At 47.3% G+C, this 18,031-nt stretch overlaps 1 pseudogene; it reads right to left on the reverse strand.

Moving 5' to 3' along the window:
* Nucleotides 1-6,134: 6,134 nt before the first annotated feature.
* Nucleotides 6,135-16,124, reverse strand: LOC104660075 (annotated as a pseudogene).
* Between the last annotated feature and the right edge of the window lie 1,907 nt (nt 16,125-18,031).

Consider the following 18,031-nt stretch of genomic DNA (forward strand, 5'->3'; position numbering starts at 1 on the left):
CCGTGAACCTACTTAATCAAGTGTTTTAAACCTTTTGACATTTTTGACAGCTCCCCAAAATCACATTCTAAATTAAGTCTTTTGGACCTCAAATTAACATTGAGAGTTTCCAGCAGGGTCCCTGAAATATATCAAAAGAATTAATTTTATCTCCTTGTAACAAGAGGGAAGTTAAATTAATTAGACTTATTTGATGTGTTAAATTGCATGAGAGGCACTGCCAAATAATAAGTGATGCTGAACTTCCTCTAAGTTATATTTGTCATTGATAAGAGTGTTCTAGAAATTGTATAAAATTCCTGAAAATCTCATATTTTCTGGTATAATGTTATCAGTTATAAAACTAATGATTGTCTTACAATGCTCTATTTTTAAGAGTAACCAAATTTTCTTCCTGAAATATTTTGAAAGCAACTATGACACAACATTGCAAAATGTTCGTAGAAAATGATGACTTCAGCAACACGGATGGAACTGGAGAACATTACATTAAGTGAAATAAGACAGGAACCAAAAGTTAAGCACTGCATTGTCTCACGCATATGTGGAAGCTAAAAAAATTTGAACACATGGAAGTGAAAAATAGAAGAGAGGTTACTAGAGGCTGGGAAGGGCAGGTGGCAGGGGGAGTACTGAGAGACTACACTCTCCTTACACAATTATAGGATACATAATTAGATAGGAGGAATAAATTCTAGTGTTCTATAGCACTGTCCAATGACTATAGTTAACAATAGTATATATTCTCAAATAGCTAGAAGAGAGGATATTGAATGTTCCCAGCACAAGAAAATGACAAATATTTGAGATGATGGATGTGCTAATTACCCTGATCTGATCACTATACATAGTATACATCAAAACATCACTATGTACCCCATAAATATGTATCATTATTATGTACATATTTGCCAATTTTTAAAAAATAAGTAGAAAAAAGACTGGTAAGTACAGGCGTCTGATAACTAAGATTATGCTATTGGACTAGGTAAGTAGTTCCAAAACTCTAAGAGAAAACTGATAGTTTCATGAAACTGTTAACAAAATATCAAACAAAACAAAAAAGTTAATTAGATGAGGCTAAATTAACTGATGAGAATGATTATGATTATTCATTTTATTACTTTTTGTTGAAACGTTGGTTTTTTTTTAATGTATTTTCTAGATTTAGGGAAATTTTTTTCTTTTTTCTTAAGTTGTCAATAACTTACATTAATTTGATAAAATATACTTTTTAAATAGAAAGGGAACATTTATCTTTTTCTTCCTACCTGATGGTTCCAGGATTTGGAAACTCTTCTTAAATATTCTTATTTGCAATATGGGTATTTGCACTGGTTCAATAAAAATATACTCTCTTTGTAATAGGACATAAGTGGGCAAGTTCTTTGCTTGACTTTTTGTCTAGAGAAGTTTTAAAAAGTCTAATCTGAGATTTCTCATGCAGTCAAAAATCATATGAAAAAAGCTCAACATCAATGATCATTAGAGAAATGCAAACCAAAACCACAAAAAATAAGATACTACTTGGCACCAGTCAGAATGGCTACTATTGAAAAGTCAAAAACCAACAGATGCTGGCCAAGTTGGGGAGAAAAAGGAAGACTTATACACTGTCAGTGGGAGTGTAAATTAGTTCAGCCAATGTGGAAGATAGTGTGGTGAAGACCGAAAAACAGAAATACAATTCTACCCAGCAATTCCATTACTGGGTATATGCCCAAAGGAATAGAAATCCTTCCATTATAAAGACGCAGCTACACATAAGTTCACTGCAGTGCTATTCACAATAGCAAAGACATAGAATCAACCTAAATGCCCATCAATGGTAGACTGGATAAAGAAAATGTGATACATATACACCATGGAATACTATGCAGCCATAAAAAAAAATGAGATCATGTCCTCTGCAGGAAAATGGATGGACTAGGGGCTATTATCCTTTGCAAACTAATGCAGGGACAGAAACCTAAATACTGATGTTCTCACTTATAAGTGGGAGCTAAAAGATGAGAACACATGGACACACAGAGGAGAACAACACACACTGGGATTTATCAGAGGGTGGAGGATGGGAGGAGAAAGAAAAAAGGTCAGGAAAAATAACTAATGGGTACTAGGCTTAATACCTGGGTGACAAAATAATCTGTACAACAAACCCCCATGACACAAGTTTACCTATATAACAAACCTGCCCATGTACCCTGAACTTAAAATAAATGTTAACATAAAAAAAGTCTGATTTGGGATTTCTCATTACAGCTAGTTTTAAATAACTAAGATTGACTGATACAAACACAATAAAGCACCTTGGATATTATATTTTATAGCATATACAGAATTATTATTCTTGCATTTACATACACATTCAGGTCAAGTTTCATGAAACTGATGGCAGCAGTGGCTCATCTGGCCACTGCCAAGACACTGGCTGCAGCGAGGTGGTGTAGCCTAGGCCTTCTGCTCTATGGAGCAGGCAGGAGACCCATCCCTGGGTGCCACTGCAGCTGCCCAAGCCTAGCTGTAGATCCTGGCATCTCTGTGCTCTTGGAGGCCTCGGAAGGCCTCCCAGTCCTTTGCAGGCTCAGAAGTGCCTGCTCCTGCTCCCTGGCCTCTCCCCACTCCCGGTGCCCACTCCAATCATGCAGTAAGGTTGCATCTGAGCCTGGGCACCGTCATAGCCCTGCTGGGTGGGTGCACACTTAAAGCAGTATTGGGACACCAGCCCCCTGCCTCCTCAGTCCCCTTCTGGACTTTGGGCACTGACAAGCATGGGAGGAAATCCAAGATGGGGCTGAGGGCAGCTCAGCGCTGGCCTGTGAGTGCCCCTTCATGTGAGCAGCCTGGATGTCACGGATGGTGGCAGGAGGCAGATAGGCTCCTGGGAGGAAGGTGGTGGGTCGCTGGTGAAGCCCCACCTTCAAAGTCTGGGGGTTGGGCTGCCAGTCCTGTGGACTGGAGGTAGAGCTTGTGGTGCTTTTTCTTGTGCCCATCCATGGCTGCTGATGGACCAATCAGCATGCACTTCCCCCATCTGAAGACAATACATACCCCAGACTTAGCCAGAGAAGAGCAGTCTGTGGGGACGACCAGTTGCAGAGAGGAGCTACCCTCTCCAGGGCCTCATCTCTGCTGAGAACTGCAGAAGTTGGGTCGACCAGCTGGAGAGAGGACCTACCCTCTCTGCTGAGAGTTGAACAGATGTTGGGATGACCAGCTACAGAGAGGAGCTACCCTCTGTGCTGAGAGCGGAACAGATATTGGGAAGAACAGCTGCAGAGAGGAGCTACCTTCTCCAGGGCCTCCTTTCTGCTGAGAGCTGCAGATAACTGGATGACGAGCTGCAGAGAGGAGCTATCCTCTTCAGGGCCTCCTGTATGCTGAGAGTGGCAGATGACCAAAATGATCAGCTGCAGAGAAGACCTACCCTCTCTCCTGAGAGCTGAACACTCACTGGGATGACCTGCCTACATAGAGGAGCCACCCATTTCAGGGCCTCCTCTCTGCTGAGAGCTGAAGACTCAATGAGACAATCTGCCTACAGAGAGGGGCTCCTCTACTGCAGGTCTCCTCTGAGCTGTTCTCACATGCAATAAACCTTCTCATCATCTTGCTCATCCTCCACTTGTCTGCCTACCTTATTCTCCCTGGATGCAAGACCAAAACTTGGGCAGAGGCACCACTGGCCACAGAGGTTTCCAGCCAGAAAAGCAACACTGCAATCACAAAACTAGACTTATTTTGTAGAAACAAAATAATTGTGATTATTTTTGGTAAAAATAGGAGTGACTATAATAAAGACTGTATTTCAGTAGAAAACTGTAACACACCCATTATCAAATTCTGATCATGTTCATTTTTTTGAAGTTTTATGTCCCTGTAAACTGGATTGAGTCTTGATTTTTCCTGGTTTCACTAAAAATTAAAACTGCCCATTTCCCAAACCCTTCAAGCTGAAGTTTGATGATTTTAGCTTCAGAAAAATCCACTACAACAGATCATGTATGAATAACTTTCATGCCTGCTGCTATGGGGATCACTTGGAGAGTTTACCAGGACAACCAACGACATAACCAGAGACATTCAAACTGCAAATGAGGTAAATCCATCAGACTGCAGCTGCCATCCTCATTTCATCTTATGAAGATGCTTTAAACTCAAATCTAGAAATCTCAACTAACTAGCCTCTGAACTAAAAAACTAAGATCATAGTTTGCTCGAAATATTAACCTCTGTTTTTCTTTTGTTTTCATAGATACATACCCTGAGTTTTCTTTAAGCTGTGTAACTTAACAAGAAAAACTTATGCTCATATTGATAAGAAATGGTGTTTCTATGTCAACAAATCAGAAATAGTTGCCCCAAAATTAAAGAACTTAAGAAATATATACATATATATATATTCAAATCAGGTACTACCTCCGTTATTGATTTATTTAGTTGATTAAATTCTGGAAACTCTGCTCCAGGGAATTTTTTAGTCCTTGGATATTATTCTCCTGATTGTCGTTGCCTTTATATCCTGAGTGTGTCGTAGTCTCTCACATGGTGGTTCCCACCAGCCACTCACTCATCAAATGATTGCCATCAAGGATTAGACAACTTGGATAAGTCAACAGCCCAACTACTCAAGCCTACAAAGACTATGCAATTTTGGATAGTGCTGACTATGTGATTTTACATCCTAGGGTAGCTGTTGATGATGATGGCATCTACAGGACTCTTTGTTCCAGTGACTACATCAGTAGCAGTAACTGAGAATAACGTTATACTGCTTACTCATACTCTTTGCTTGCTGAAAGGATGACCAAAAAGGGAAAATTGTTAAAGTAAATTAAAATTGGAATCAGGCCTCAAGAATCACCAAGAGGACAAAACCAGGTAGGCCTTATAAATTACCTCAAGCTGGCTTGATTTGCAAACATAAGTGAAACATAAGCTATTTCTTGTAAATGCCCATATTAAAGAAAAACAAAACTTATCTCAATCAATCAGAAGTAGCCAACAAACTTATATAATAGGGACTTCCCAAAGGGATAGACCAAATAAAGCAGCTGTATAACTGTAACCAATCAATTTTTTTTTCTTTTTTGCTATACTTCTGTGTCCAACTTATAAAAGCCTCTCTCTTGCATTCCCTCAGTGGAGCTCCTGAACTGCTTCTGGTTTGGAACTGCCCAGTTCATGAGCTGTTGTTTACTCAAATAAACTCTTTAAAATTTTATTATATTTCAGACCTAAATATATGGAGAAAGATACTGTGCTCTTAGACTGGGAGACTCAATACCATTAAGATGTCAGTTTTCTCCTATGGATTCTATACAATCCAAATCCAAATCCTAGTTGGATATTATACAGAAATTGATAAGCAGTGTCTAAAATTTATCTAAAAATATAGCCAAATCAATTTGGGGAAGAAGAGTAGGCACGGAGAGGCACTGTCCAGGTTGGAAGAAGACAATGAGGAGCTCCAAGAGAGAGCTGGCCCCTCCCTCCCAAAATGCTTTCCGTGAGTTGCAGATTTTTCCTATTCTGTTTTCCCTCCTTGGAGACAGGGCCCTGTCGGTTTGTTCACTCTATGTCCTTGGTGCCTGGAGCCTATTAAATGCTCAATAAATAATGATCACAGGAATGAATGCATGCTGAAGAGACCACAGCTCATTTGCACACCATCTGCTCAAAGCTCCTCTTGTCTGTCCTCTCCTCTTTCAGTTTCCTGCTGTCCACCTAGCAAGTTTGCCTTTGTGGTTTAGCTTCATCTGTGTAAAAATGTCCCATGTGAGGACTGACAATGTTAGGGCTCTTCTGATGTCAAATGATAGAAACGGAAGTCAAACTAGCTTAAAAAAACTGAATTAATTAGCCAGTTAGTGGGATAAAGATGCAACGTTTGACAGGAATGCTGGTGCTTCCTTTCCATGGAGCTGCAAAGGCTGGTCCTTGGAGGTACCTCAGCAGCTCTTCAGAAGGTTGGCATGATCCCTGAAGACACCAGTTCCTAACTTCCCCACATCCTCTAGTATCCCCCAAAACCCAGATAGTGCCTGTCCACAGCCAGACCACCTTCCATATACAACCTCAGGGTGTTGGTTATTCTTTCCTTATGAGGAGAGATATTCCTTCTTCGATGGTTTTCAGAGGTTGGAAGTGACATTGACAGAGGAAGAAGTGTAGGAGGTAACGTGATGACGTACCAAGAACTTCTTACTGACCAGGCCATGCGTGGCCAGGATCTTGAGGAGTCCATGGCGAAACTTCTGGCCGATGAAGGCGTAGATGAGGGGGTTGAGGCAGCTGTGAAGGATGCCCAGAATCTCAGTGGCATCCAGGGCCCAGCCAATGTCATTGCGATACTCACAGATCTCCTTGATCACCTGGGTCCTCATGAGGGTGTCTGTGAGCAGGACCAGGTGGTAGGGCAGCTAGCAGAGCAGGAAGATGAGGATAACAGCAAAGATGACCTGCATGGCCCGGTGCTTCTGCCCCACGTGGGCCTTAAACAGCATGCACAGGGCGAATCTGTGTCAGAACAGCATGACCAGCACGGCACGATGAAGACAAAAGTGTGAGGCTCACTGCAACCTCTGCCTCTTGGGTTCAAGTGATTCTTTTGCCTCAGCCTCCAAGTAGCTGAGACTACAGGCGGGTGCCACCACACCTGGCTAATATTTTGCATATTTAGTACAGATGGGGTTTCACCATATTGGCCAGGCTGCTCTCGAACTCCTGACCTCAGGTGATCTGTCTGCCTCGGCCTCCGAAAGTGCTGGGATTACAGACATGAGCCACTGCAGCCAGCCAACAAACAATCTTGACCAAGTGATGCTTCTGGATCAGTGTACAAGTGGCATGGACAATGGGCTGGCAACAGTCCACGCTGATACAGGACAGTAGTAGAATACCACTATAGAAGTTGACTTCCTTCAGGAGTGAGACCACCTTGCACAGGGGTGTGCAAAAATCCGGCCATTCACCTTGGAGGTGGCCCAGATGGGCAAGGTCAGGGCAAAGAGTAGGTTGACTAAGGCTGGGTTCAGCAGGTAGACATCAGTGATGAAGTGGCCAACATTGCTGTGTAAGATGACCAGCACCACCAGGGAATTTCCCAGCAGGCTCAGTAGGAACACTAGGGCATAGGTAACGACCACAACATACTTGTCGAGTGTCTCAGTTTCTAGTCTACAGGGGCTGTAATCTTTTGCTGTAGGTGGCATGTCAGTGATGAATGCTCTTCACCAAACCACATCCATGAGTCTGTAATATTCCATATTTTCTTCAGTTTCAGCCATGGTTTGATCTAGCTGGAAGGTTAGACGGAAGGAAATGTGATTTAGTAGCTTGGATTCAAGGCACTCTCATTAAGGATGTGAGAGCAGTTACTGGGATATCCTTTGCTTCCCTGTTGGTTTGGCAACTAGAGCTCCCCTTCCTCCTTTGCCTCCAACCTGGGCTTCTTGGAGGTTGGCTTCCCAGTGTTCTTTACCGTCCATAACTCCAAGGCCTGGCCTGAGTATGGGGTAAGATGGAATACAGGGAAAACGCCTTAGCCCTAGCTCAACCTACAACTGCCTCCTCTCGGCCTGTGTCTCTACCTCTGTCCCTCTTTAGCCTTCTCTATCCTCAGTCTGTGCATTCGGATAGGGGGACCAAGTTGGTCTTGGACATTCAGGGAAGGGCCAGCACTAAGCAAAATGCAAGAAGGCAAACCTGTTCCCAGGTGGCCCCTTCTACTATTTCCTTTCCTATGTTCTCCCTGATTCTTAAAATTTACTAGGTGAAGGAAGTGGTAGCAACACCTTGCATTAACCTGTATTTTAAGCCTTGTCCTCTGTTTAAAGGAATTTTAGCCATTTGAGAGGATAAAGCCTCAATCTTGGTCCTTGAATTTCCCCCCAAAATCTACAGAGTCATTCAAGACTTTTCAAATATTTTCCTGTTGTGAAGCATTTTGCTGAAACAAAAATTTCCCAGAAGCCCAATATGTGAAATAGACAAAAGCCGAGCTGCTGTGGGGGAGGGTTTGCTGATCTCCCAACACAAATGACCCCTAAAAAGGCCCTAAAAGCCCCAGGGTTCTCTAGAAAACCATCTGAAAGCCTTTGGAAAATTACTTGGATTGGTTGTAAGGACATCTAGCATGTAGTTCTCGTTGTATCCTGATTCTACCATTAATAAGTCTTGTGACCTTGAGTGGGGTCTCATACCCCTATAGATTTCAGTCTTCTCATTTGCAAATCGAGGAAGACAGAGTCATCCACCTCTCATTTGCTGCCAGGCCTGAAGATCTATGGTAAGTTCACTCAGATACACACATTTTAGTACGTTCCCTCCCTACCAGTATTTGCATTTCACCAAAGACAAAGTCTTAGGGCAAAGCAATAAACATCAAATTGGAAAACTGTCAGCCTCTTCCCACAAAACGGTGAGGTATAAAAAGAGGGGAGGAGTAGGTTGTGGCCTCTTGTTCACCTACCTCCATGTATGAAGTCAGAGTTTAGTACATGGTCATAAGGGAGGAGGAGGGCAGCCAGTTTATCAGAAATCCTCAGGTCCCACAGAAATGAACACGTTTTCTAAAATAAAGTCAAGCCAAGCCATCCTACCCCAGAGAAAATCCTAGCAAGCAAAGGTGGTTTCCAACCTGAGGCCCCAGCTGGGTGTGTCCAACCGTAGGAGCTGCAGCTCAGGGATCAGAGTGACTTAACAGCTAGAGGGCACTTGATGAATAAAGGGAAATAAGGAAACCAAGTCAGACGACACCTCCCTTCTGAGCCCCACCCATGTCTACATCTGGAGAAGAACAGTTAAGTCAAGGGATCACAGACTCGTGATTAGAGACTGCCAGGGTCCATATGACCAAGCGGAGGTCCCAGGTGTGAAGCTGGGGTTGAGGGTCCGTTATCTGAATTCTCCACTCTATGGATGATCGTTTTTATTCTTTTCCTTTTCTTGGATTTATTTCCATTTGTTTATTCCTAAATTCCCTGGTAGACCACCTGTGGAAACTTGCAACTGTCTGATAAGAATAAAGGGGGAAGGATTTGGCTTACAGCAGAGACTTCAGAAGGAGTCCTCTCTATGAGCAAACTGGCGGCAATCCAGTGGGAAGCAGGTGGAGAGCTGCACTTGAGCTGTGTTTGGACAACAGGCACACAATCTTTACTTATTTTACAGGCTTCTTTGAGGTAGTCTGGTGGGGATTTGAAGGGAAAATGAATGCTCCTTTGCTGCCAGCCACTCTTTTGCACAACCAGTGCCAATGACCGGTTGATTGAAATGGCTCTGAGTCTGGGGGCATAGGCCACTCCCAGAGTCTGGATGGTTAGCAGAGAGACCACAGAGCTGGGGCAGTCCACGAATGGAAGAGCTGGGGTCAAGGTCACTGCTCCCCCCATCTCAGTAATGGAGAACGGCTTCTCTGGGAACCTGCCTTAACTTCCCCCGGCAGCTAATGTCTGTCCCCTGGCTTGAGTCTTCTGGCATCTTCATCAATTCTCCATTATAGCATGAACCCTACTATACTGCAATGATGTGTTTGCAAGTCCGTCCTCTCCCAGCCTGTGAGCAAGAATCCTCTTCCATTCATCTTTGTGTTTTCTTTCAGGGACTATAGTAAGTGCTCAATCAACGGTTGTGGAAATAAATAATGGGAGACATTTCTACTGTGATTCATGGATCACATGTCACCAGCGCGATTCATTGTCTATTGCTTTTGGTCACACACTCATACCACAGGTATGCCTGAAGGCTTCACTTCCACACAGCCCACCTGGTCGGCCTGCCATTGTTCCTTCTCAACCATCCTCTAATGGAAGTGTAAATCTTGCCTTACCACAAATGTCAAATTTATCATGCCACAAATGCCTACAATTCTGCCACTGGCAAGCCTATTTTTAAAGGTAGATCATACTCTCCTGCTGCACTCTCTTTTCATGTATAAATAGTGACAGGAAGTTTAAAGAGACAGCAGCCAGTCTCAGTTTGTTTTTACTGATGTTGGTTTATCGTGCCGTGATGCCCCTTCCTTACTCACTGATAGAACCACCATTGGATGAGGATGGTCTAAACCAGTTATGCAATCTATTGCCTACTCTCCCAGCCTTCTTTACACCTAGCAGTGGCCAAGGATATGATTTTGGCTAATGAAGGTCAAGGAGAAGGCTGCTGGGAGCTCTGGGAAAACCCTTGCTTTTCCTACCAAAAAGAAATAAAGACACTGCTTGGCACCCTCTCTCCCTTTTTTTTCCTTTTGCTTGTGACTGCTAGAGCTGCAGCAACCATCATGGGGCCATGAGGAAAAGGGCAAATGAATCAGAAAGAGGGCAGTCAGCCTTGGACATTGCTGAGCCCCCAACCAACATTAGCAAATGTTATGTGTAAAATAACACCACCAAAAAACCCCTCACCCGCTGTTTTTAAGCCACTGGGAGTTAGGTTTTTGTTACTAGCAGCTGAGGGCACTCTTCACTGATAACACGATCATCTAATTTGGGGTCTTCCAAACTTCCATTATCTCTAAACCACCTTTCACATTTTGGCCATGTCTGCTGAAGTGTAATATTCTTTAAATCGATTCACTTTTGTTAATTTAATTTAAAATGAGTATGTAATGATTAAAATGAAAACAGATTCACCACGAATCACCCAAAACTTACATTTTTACCGATGGAGCACTTTGCAAAAGCAAACTCAGCTCTGTCTGTGTCTCTGATGCCCAAATTTCCTTCTGAGTTGCATCATCATAATAAACACAAATAAGGTCTTTAACCATGGCCATTTCAAGACATGTTTTCCATAGTTAATTGCTTTTTTTCTGGTGTTTTTCTGAAAACCTTTTTTTCAAGCAGCTATAATTCTAAGGTGTTATGTGTTCAAGGAGATTCATGGAAAGGACTCTGACAAGTATAGGTTTTTGGTAACTTTAAGATCATACCATTGGACTGGGTAAGAATTTCCATAACTCTATTGAAGAGACTGATGCTATTATGAAACTTCTAATCAAGGTCAAGCAGAACAAAGTTAATTACATGAGGTTAAATGAACTGAGGAGGATAATGTTTTTTATGAATTTTTATTTGAAATTTGGCTGGTTCTTTAAATATTTTGTTTGCTATAGTTTATGAAACTTTGTTTTTCTTTTAAACTATTTATAGATTATAGCAATTTGGCCAAATGTACTTTTGTGAACAAAAATGGAAACATTTACTTTTTCTCCATATAGGATCCTTCCAGAATTCAGAAACTATTTGTGAATATTCTTGTTTGTATGGTAATATAGTTATTTCTTTCCATTCAATAGGAATCGGCTCTCTTTATAACAGGATATATTGACAGTATTGGCTATATTACTAGGGCATTGACTGGGATGACATATTTGAAAATGTCCAGAGAAGGAACCTATAGGTATTGCTGGTGAAGTCTGAAGTCTGCTTTGGTTTGGCTTTCTAGCCTCAAGAGGTTTTAAAAAATCCAATTTGAGATTTCCTATCAAAAGTTCCAACAAAGCAAGCTTTAAAAGAAAACCTCTGTGGTCAATTACTATGTTTGCTGCATTTATAGCAGCAAAGGTTTGATGAGGCTAAACTTATTTTGCAAATAAATTAGTCTTACTTTGATTATCTTTGATAGAAATGACAGCGATTGTAGAGAGAAAAATTATGTTTCAGAAGAAAAATTACAGTGTGCCTGTTATTAGATTGTAGCTCTGCTCGTTGTTTTTCAGTTATTATCTTTTTTTTTTTTTGAGATGGAGTTGTGCGCTGTTGCCTAGGCTGGACTGCAGTGGTGCTATCTCTACTCACTGCAACCTCCACCTCGCGGGTTCACGCCATTCTCCTGCCTCAGCCTCCTGAGTAGCCGGGATTACAGGTACACACCACCACGCCCGGCTAATTTTTTGTATTTTTAGTAGAGATGGGGTTTCACTATGTTGTTCAGGCTGGTCTTGAACTCCTGACCTCAAGTGATCCGCCTGCCTCGGCCTTCCAAAGTGCTGGTATTACAGGTGTGAGCCACCGTGCCCAGCCTCAGTTTATTATCTACCTGTAGACTGGACTGGATCTTGACTCCTTCTAGATTCCTCCAATCCAATTTTCTCCCATGGAATTACAAAGAACAAGAACTGCTCTGTTCCTGAAGCCTTATAAGCTGGAACTGGGCAACTTAGTGTAAATTTCAAGGAAAACCTTCATGCCTGATGTGTGTGCCATGCAGAGATGCCAAAATACCTGATGCCATAACCAGAGACATTTAAACTGCAAACCAGAGTGAGAAGTTGATGACTTCATGCCGTGGACAGTTTCCCCCAAAACACTGAAGAAGATTCCTCATCGTAATGAGTCTCTTACCTTTCTTAATTTCTCCTTGCTTATGTCTACCCCTTTCACTTGGCAGCATTATGCTGTAATTAGGATTTCATAGCCAGTAGCTTCTCTGGGTAACTTGAGGGAGTGTTGATTCTGTCATATTAAACCCAAAGTTGTACATGACTTAAGAGATCCTTCAGGCCACCCAGTGGCTAACCTTAGCAGCATCCCTAACTCACCTGTTTGTTCAAATTGGACCTGCCGTTCCTTTTATAGAGTTAGACTTCTAGACTCACTCGTTCTCACCCCCCTGTTCTCATTTAACCCAATCATGGGATGCTAGATAATGTGATTCCCTGTGACTTGGACTGTGAGCCCAGGAAGGACCCTGAGTCTCATTGCCCAGCTCTCTCCTTACACAAAGGAGGATGCAGAGCCTACAGAGGGAGAGTCTGTAGAGGGAAAGACTTATCTCCGGCCACACAGCAAGTGGGGAGAAAATCCCAGCTCTATCTTGTAGGCCAGCATGTGAATATGAAGGTGTGGCCTCCACTGATTGAGCAGTCCCTGGGTGACGACACTGTGCTAATTGTTTAACATCTTGTTCCATTCAATCCCCACATAACCCTGGGAGGCTAGAGGGGAACCTGGGGCACAGAGAAGGCAAGATTTTTATCCAACATCACAGAGGTACCCAGGATTTGAACTCAAGTCTGTGTGCCCAAAGGGCCCGTGTTCTGGGCCCTGACTTGGTGTAAGTGACCCTGTGAGGGCTCATGCCATGTGGACACTAGGCTGGGGGTGTCCCCTCCTTCCCCATGGGGTGCCCTCAGCCTTGCCCAGGTACTCATCCTCCTCGAGACACACACTCATTGTTTCCTGGGCCCCAGCTGAGTGGAAAATGTGTGTTCTTTGAGGAGAGGGTGCAGAAGTAAAGTGCGGCCCCAGGGCTGGGGCTGAGCAGATGCTGTGTGTGTGTGCGGAGCAGGGCTGGTTTTAATATTGCCTTTCTCTCCAGGGGGATCTCATCCTCTTCTCCTCCCGATGGGTCCTGGGGCCCAGAGAGGGACACTGTGGCCTTGAAAGCTGGTGGCCTTATTCTGAGATCCTAGAGTCAAGACCAGGTATGGAGTGGAAAATCCAGGTATCCTGCCTCCCAGGTTGCAGCTGCTGGAGTTTGGGGTGGGGTGGCAGTGGTACAGCAGTGGGACACAGTGGAGGGGACGGGAGAGGGAAATGGAGGTAAATGAGGGAGGGGGGTGGGACATGGGATTTAGGGAGGATGGGGTCAGGAGTCCAGAGACCTGGGTCTCCATCCTGGACTGGCTACGCACTCACTGTGTGATCTCGGGTAAGTCACTCACCTTCCTTGAGCCTCAGTTTCCCCACCTGTAGACCAAGGATTGGACTGATGGTCTCGGCAGCCTCTTCCAGCCCAGATCCTGTGGGAAATCCATGAACGGCTCCATGTGTCTCCTCCTCTCCCTCATCTCTGCCATGCATTTATCTTCCCTGGCTCCTGGTATCACTCCCCTTCTATCCCCGTAAGTTCCAGGGTTTCCCTGCTACTCACCCAGGAGAGCCTGGCTGGCTGGGGCACGAGAGCGCGGCTCTGCTGCCTGAGTCCCTCCCTAGTGACAGTGCCTTGCAGAGCTGTCCCAGGATTTACAGCCTGGGAAGAAGTGATTCAGTTTCAGCCCAGCAGCCAGCAGCCTGGAGGGGGAACCTGGCTCACAGCGGTGGGGGAACCGAAGACGCTGCAGGGAAGAAGTGGTAGAGGCAGGATCCAGGGCACCGGGGCAGAATGGTGAGATGGGAAACGGGTCCTCAGGCCGGCCTGGGGTAGAGTCACCTGTTGGCCAAATGGGGGCTGATCCATTGTGGTTAGTGGGACTGCTGCTATTTTCCTTTTCGTTTTCAGCACTTGCTCCTGCTTTTCTTCCTTCTCGCCACCAGGGGACAGAGGGAGGCCGTGGAGCTCCGCAGCTGCTGTTCCTGTGGTTGTCTCCCGTGTTGTTTGGTTGGGTTGTGAGGCGGCGCTCCAGGGTGGAGAGGGGAGGGCGAGGTTCCCACCACGCTCCTCCTTCCTCTCTCCACTTCACTTCACTGAGCGGTCCCCGTGAGTGCTGGTCACCAGTGCCGACCCCCAGTCCTGATCCCATTCCCGAAAGGATGGATGTGAGACCACTAATGAGATCCTGTCTTCAGCAATGGGCCAGGCGGGTTTCCACGTGGGCTAGGGCCTCCCATCCTTGCTGTGCTCTGCCTCCTTGAGGCTGGGGTCTTTCCATGCCGGGTCCTCGTTTCTCCAGGCTGGGCTGCCCCAGAGGCTAGTATCGGGGAAGCGGAGCAGGGGCCTGGGAGGACGGCTGTTTTCACAAACCCCAGGAACCGCATCTAAAAACCAGCACAAGGGATGCCCCAGAGTTTCTGCCCTGGGCTCGGTCCTGCACCTATATCCCCCATGCGGAGGCTGCGTCCCCATCTCTGTCCCTCAACTCTGCCTCTTCCTCATTGTCTCCCTTTGTCTTCTCCCTGTCTCTCTGTCGTGTTCTTGGTGTGTTTCTCACCCTGCCCCCCGAGTCAGACTGTCTGAAGTTCCTGTCCCGAGGACTCCACCACTGCTACCCTCTCTTCTCCCCTCCCTGAGGTCGGCTTCATCACTGGCTGTGTCCAGGACCGGTATTGCAGACCCTCATCAGACCCCACAATGGGGGCTCCTGTCGCTGCTGGCTGTAAAGGCAGGGACTGTGTCGGGGCCAGACTGGGGGCGTTGCTACTCCCCTGCCAATGTCGCTGGCGCTCGGGGCTGAGCTGTCGCAAGGGCTGGGGGCGGGCCGGCTCCTGGGGCTCCCGCGTCTCCGCCCCTGCCCGCCGGGCGCCAGGCCGGATGGGCTGCACTGTGAGCCTGGTGTGCTGTGAAGAGCTGCGACCTGGGCCACCCTGCGGTCCCCAGCCTTCGGGAAGTCCCTGGGCCTCGGCGCAGGCTGAGTGCTGGGGGCCTCGGGGTTTGGCCTGTGCAGAGAGAAGGCAGCTACTGCTTCAGGTCGGGGCTGCAGGAATGGGTGAGGGAGGATGCCCCGAGTCGGGAGCTGGCGGTTGGCAGAGCCCAGGGCACCTGACACAGGTAAGAAGCCAACCCAGGACAGTGCTAGTCTACTTGGGAAGTGTGGGAAGGCAGGTGGACCAAGGGGGAGGCAGGACCAGGACCGGGTGAAGGGTCCACCAGTTGGGTGGAGGGCTCCATTGGGTCCCTTGTGCCCTTGGGAAAAGGGTGATATAGGACCTGACTCCTAGAAAGGCAAATAGCTTGGGCGAGGTTGGTTTAGGAGCCACCCAAGAGGGGCAGGCCTGGAGTGCTGGGGTAAGGTAGGGAAAGGGTTAATCTTCCTTGAGCTGGGCCAAGGGGCAGCTCTGGAGGTGTCCCTTGATTTAGAGGGCTCTGGAGTTAGGAGGGTGGGGGCCACTGGAGCAGGAACTGCCCCCGGATGGTGGGGACAGCTGGCCTCTCACCCCTGCCTTCTCTGTGCTGGGTAAGTCTCGGAGACTAGCAGGTGGGGAGCTGACCTGGCAGTGGGGACAGATCTGAGCTGGGAGGCAGGTATCTGTTCTGGAGGAGGTGTCTGCCAGGGAACCACTAGGCCTGATATAGGTGTGGTGCTGGTTTCTCCCAGGGAGAGTAGGAGGAGGTGTTTGGGGTCACCAGGGATGGGTAACTCCTCTCCAGGTCCCTGTGACCTCAGGACTCACTGCTGGTGGGTCTTCTTCCTTCACCCCGTGTCCCTGCCTCCCCACCTCCCGCACAGCCACCTTTGACATGGGGCGGGTGCCTATTGGGCCAGGTGAGGGTGGGCAGGGACAGGGACAGGCAGTGGGGCTGAGATGGAGGGAGGAGCCGGGGCTCTGGAGGTGGATGATCAAGGGGAGAAGGAGGGGAGGATGTGTTTGCTGCTGTGTGACAGTGGCGGGGACAGGGATGGGGATGAGTGTCTGTCTGCATCAGATGAGCTGGTTTCTGAGAGGCCTCTTGGGAGAGCCTGGAGCTCGCCTGTGACTCCCTCCCTCCTCTATCTATGGGGATCAAGCTCCATCCCAGCTGCTGTGCCCTGACTCTGGCTCCAGTGAGGGTTGCTGCTGCTCAGGGCTCCCCCCTTCAGGGGCTTAGGGAAGAGCAGCCTGCACCCATCACCTGGGCCCTCACTAGAGGAGGGGTGATACTCTCGTTCTTGGGGTGGATAAACATCTCCTGGGTGCTGATCCCCTCAGGACCCAGGGCTCAGTGGCTACCCAGACATCTGGGCTGCCTGCCAGGGCACTCCTAATGCCAGTCCTGCTGCAGACACACCCCCCATTCCTGCCCCAGGCCCTGCCATAGGCCCAGTGTCTCTCCCTGAGCCACAGCCTGAGCTCCTGCTGCCTGTGTCCACACCCAGCCTCGCTGTTCTCCTGTCCCCTCAGTACACCCCTCTCCTACCCAGGCCACCTCGCCCCCTTCCCCTGTCATGCTGCCTCCTCCTCCACAAGCAGGCTGTCCTCCTCCTTCTCCTGGACTGCCTTGTCCCCCATCCCCCATTGCCCACTCCTCTTTCTCCCCTGGCCAGCATTTGGCTCCTGTTCCTCTCCTTGGCTTCAAGAGGGTGCATGCCTTGGCTCTTGGGCTTCCGAGTCCAGCTCTGGGTTGTCAGTGCCTGCAGCTGTGGGCTCTGCCCCTCCCAGGTGGCCTCTCTAGGTCCCACAACTGCCCTGCACCCTGAGCCCTCCTATGGTCCCACATGTCAGCCTCAGGAGCAAGAGGCTGGGCTTGGCACCCTCCTGAACCCTCCCGCCAAGGCTTCTGGGTGCCAAGGGGCCTGGCGGGCATCTCCGGGTGCCAGTCATGCCTCCTTGCTCTCTGCTGTATCCCAGGACAAGTGGGTGCTTGTGGATGGGGCGGGAGCAGTGGGGAGGAGACTCCGGGCTGTTTGTTGCCTCTTCTGTTCTACAGTCAGCTCTTCTGGGCTCTGCTTCTTTCAGCCCGGAGACCCACTGAGGTTAGAAGTTCTCCCGGGGCCTGGTCCTGCAGCCTCCCCTGCATTCCTGTTGTGCGACCTGCACCCCTTTTGGAAGTTCTAGGATCTGGCCTGACTCCCTCCTCCATGGGTTGGATGACCTCCTCTTCCTCTCTCTCTTGTTATGTAGCATCAGAGACCCCAGAGCTGAAAAGCATCTTAGTGCTTTGAGTCTTTTGAGGACACAGATCCCTTTGAGAATCTGATGTAACCTATGGGTGCTCTTGCTAGGGAGAAGGTGCACACACACACACAGACACACACACACACTCATACACACAGGCACACTCACACACAACACACACACTCATACACACACACACAGACATGCTCTCACACTCATGCACACAGACACACACACTTATACACACAGGCACACAGACATGCTCTCACACACAGTCATACACACAGGCACACTCACACACTCACGCAAGACACACTCATACACACAGACACGCTCACACACAACACACACACACTCATACACTCACACACAGACATGCTCTCACACTCATGCACACAGACACACACACTTATACACAGGCACACAGACATGCTCTCACACACACTCATGCACACAGTTACACACACATACACAGGCACACTCACACACTCACACAAGGCACACTCACACATATACACACAGGCACACTCACACACACACGCTCACACACAACA

Source organism: Rhinopithecus roxellana, chromosome 14, assembly GCF_007565055.1.
Source record: "Rhinopithecus roxellana isolate Shanxi Qingling chromosome 14, ASM756505v1, whole genome shotgun sequence".
Taxonomy (NCBI): Eukaryota; Metazoa; Chordata; class Mammalia; order Primates; family Cercopithecidae; genus Rhinopithecus; species Rhinopithecus roxellana.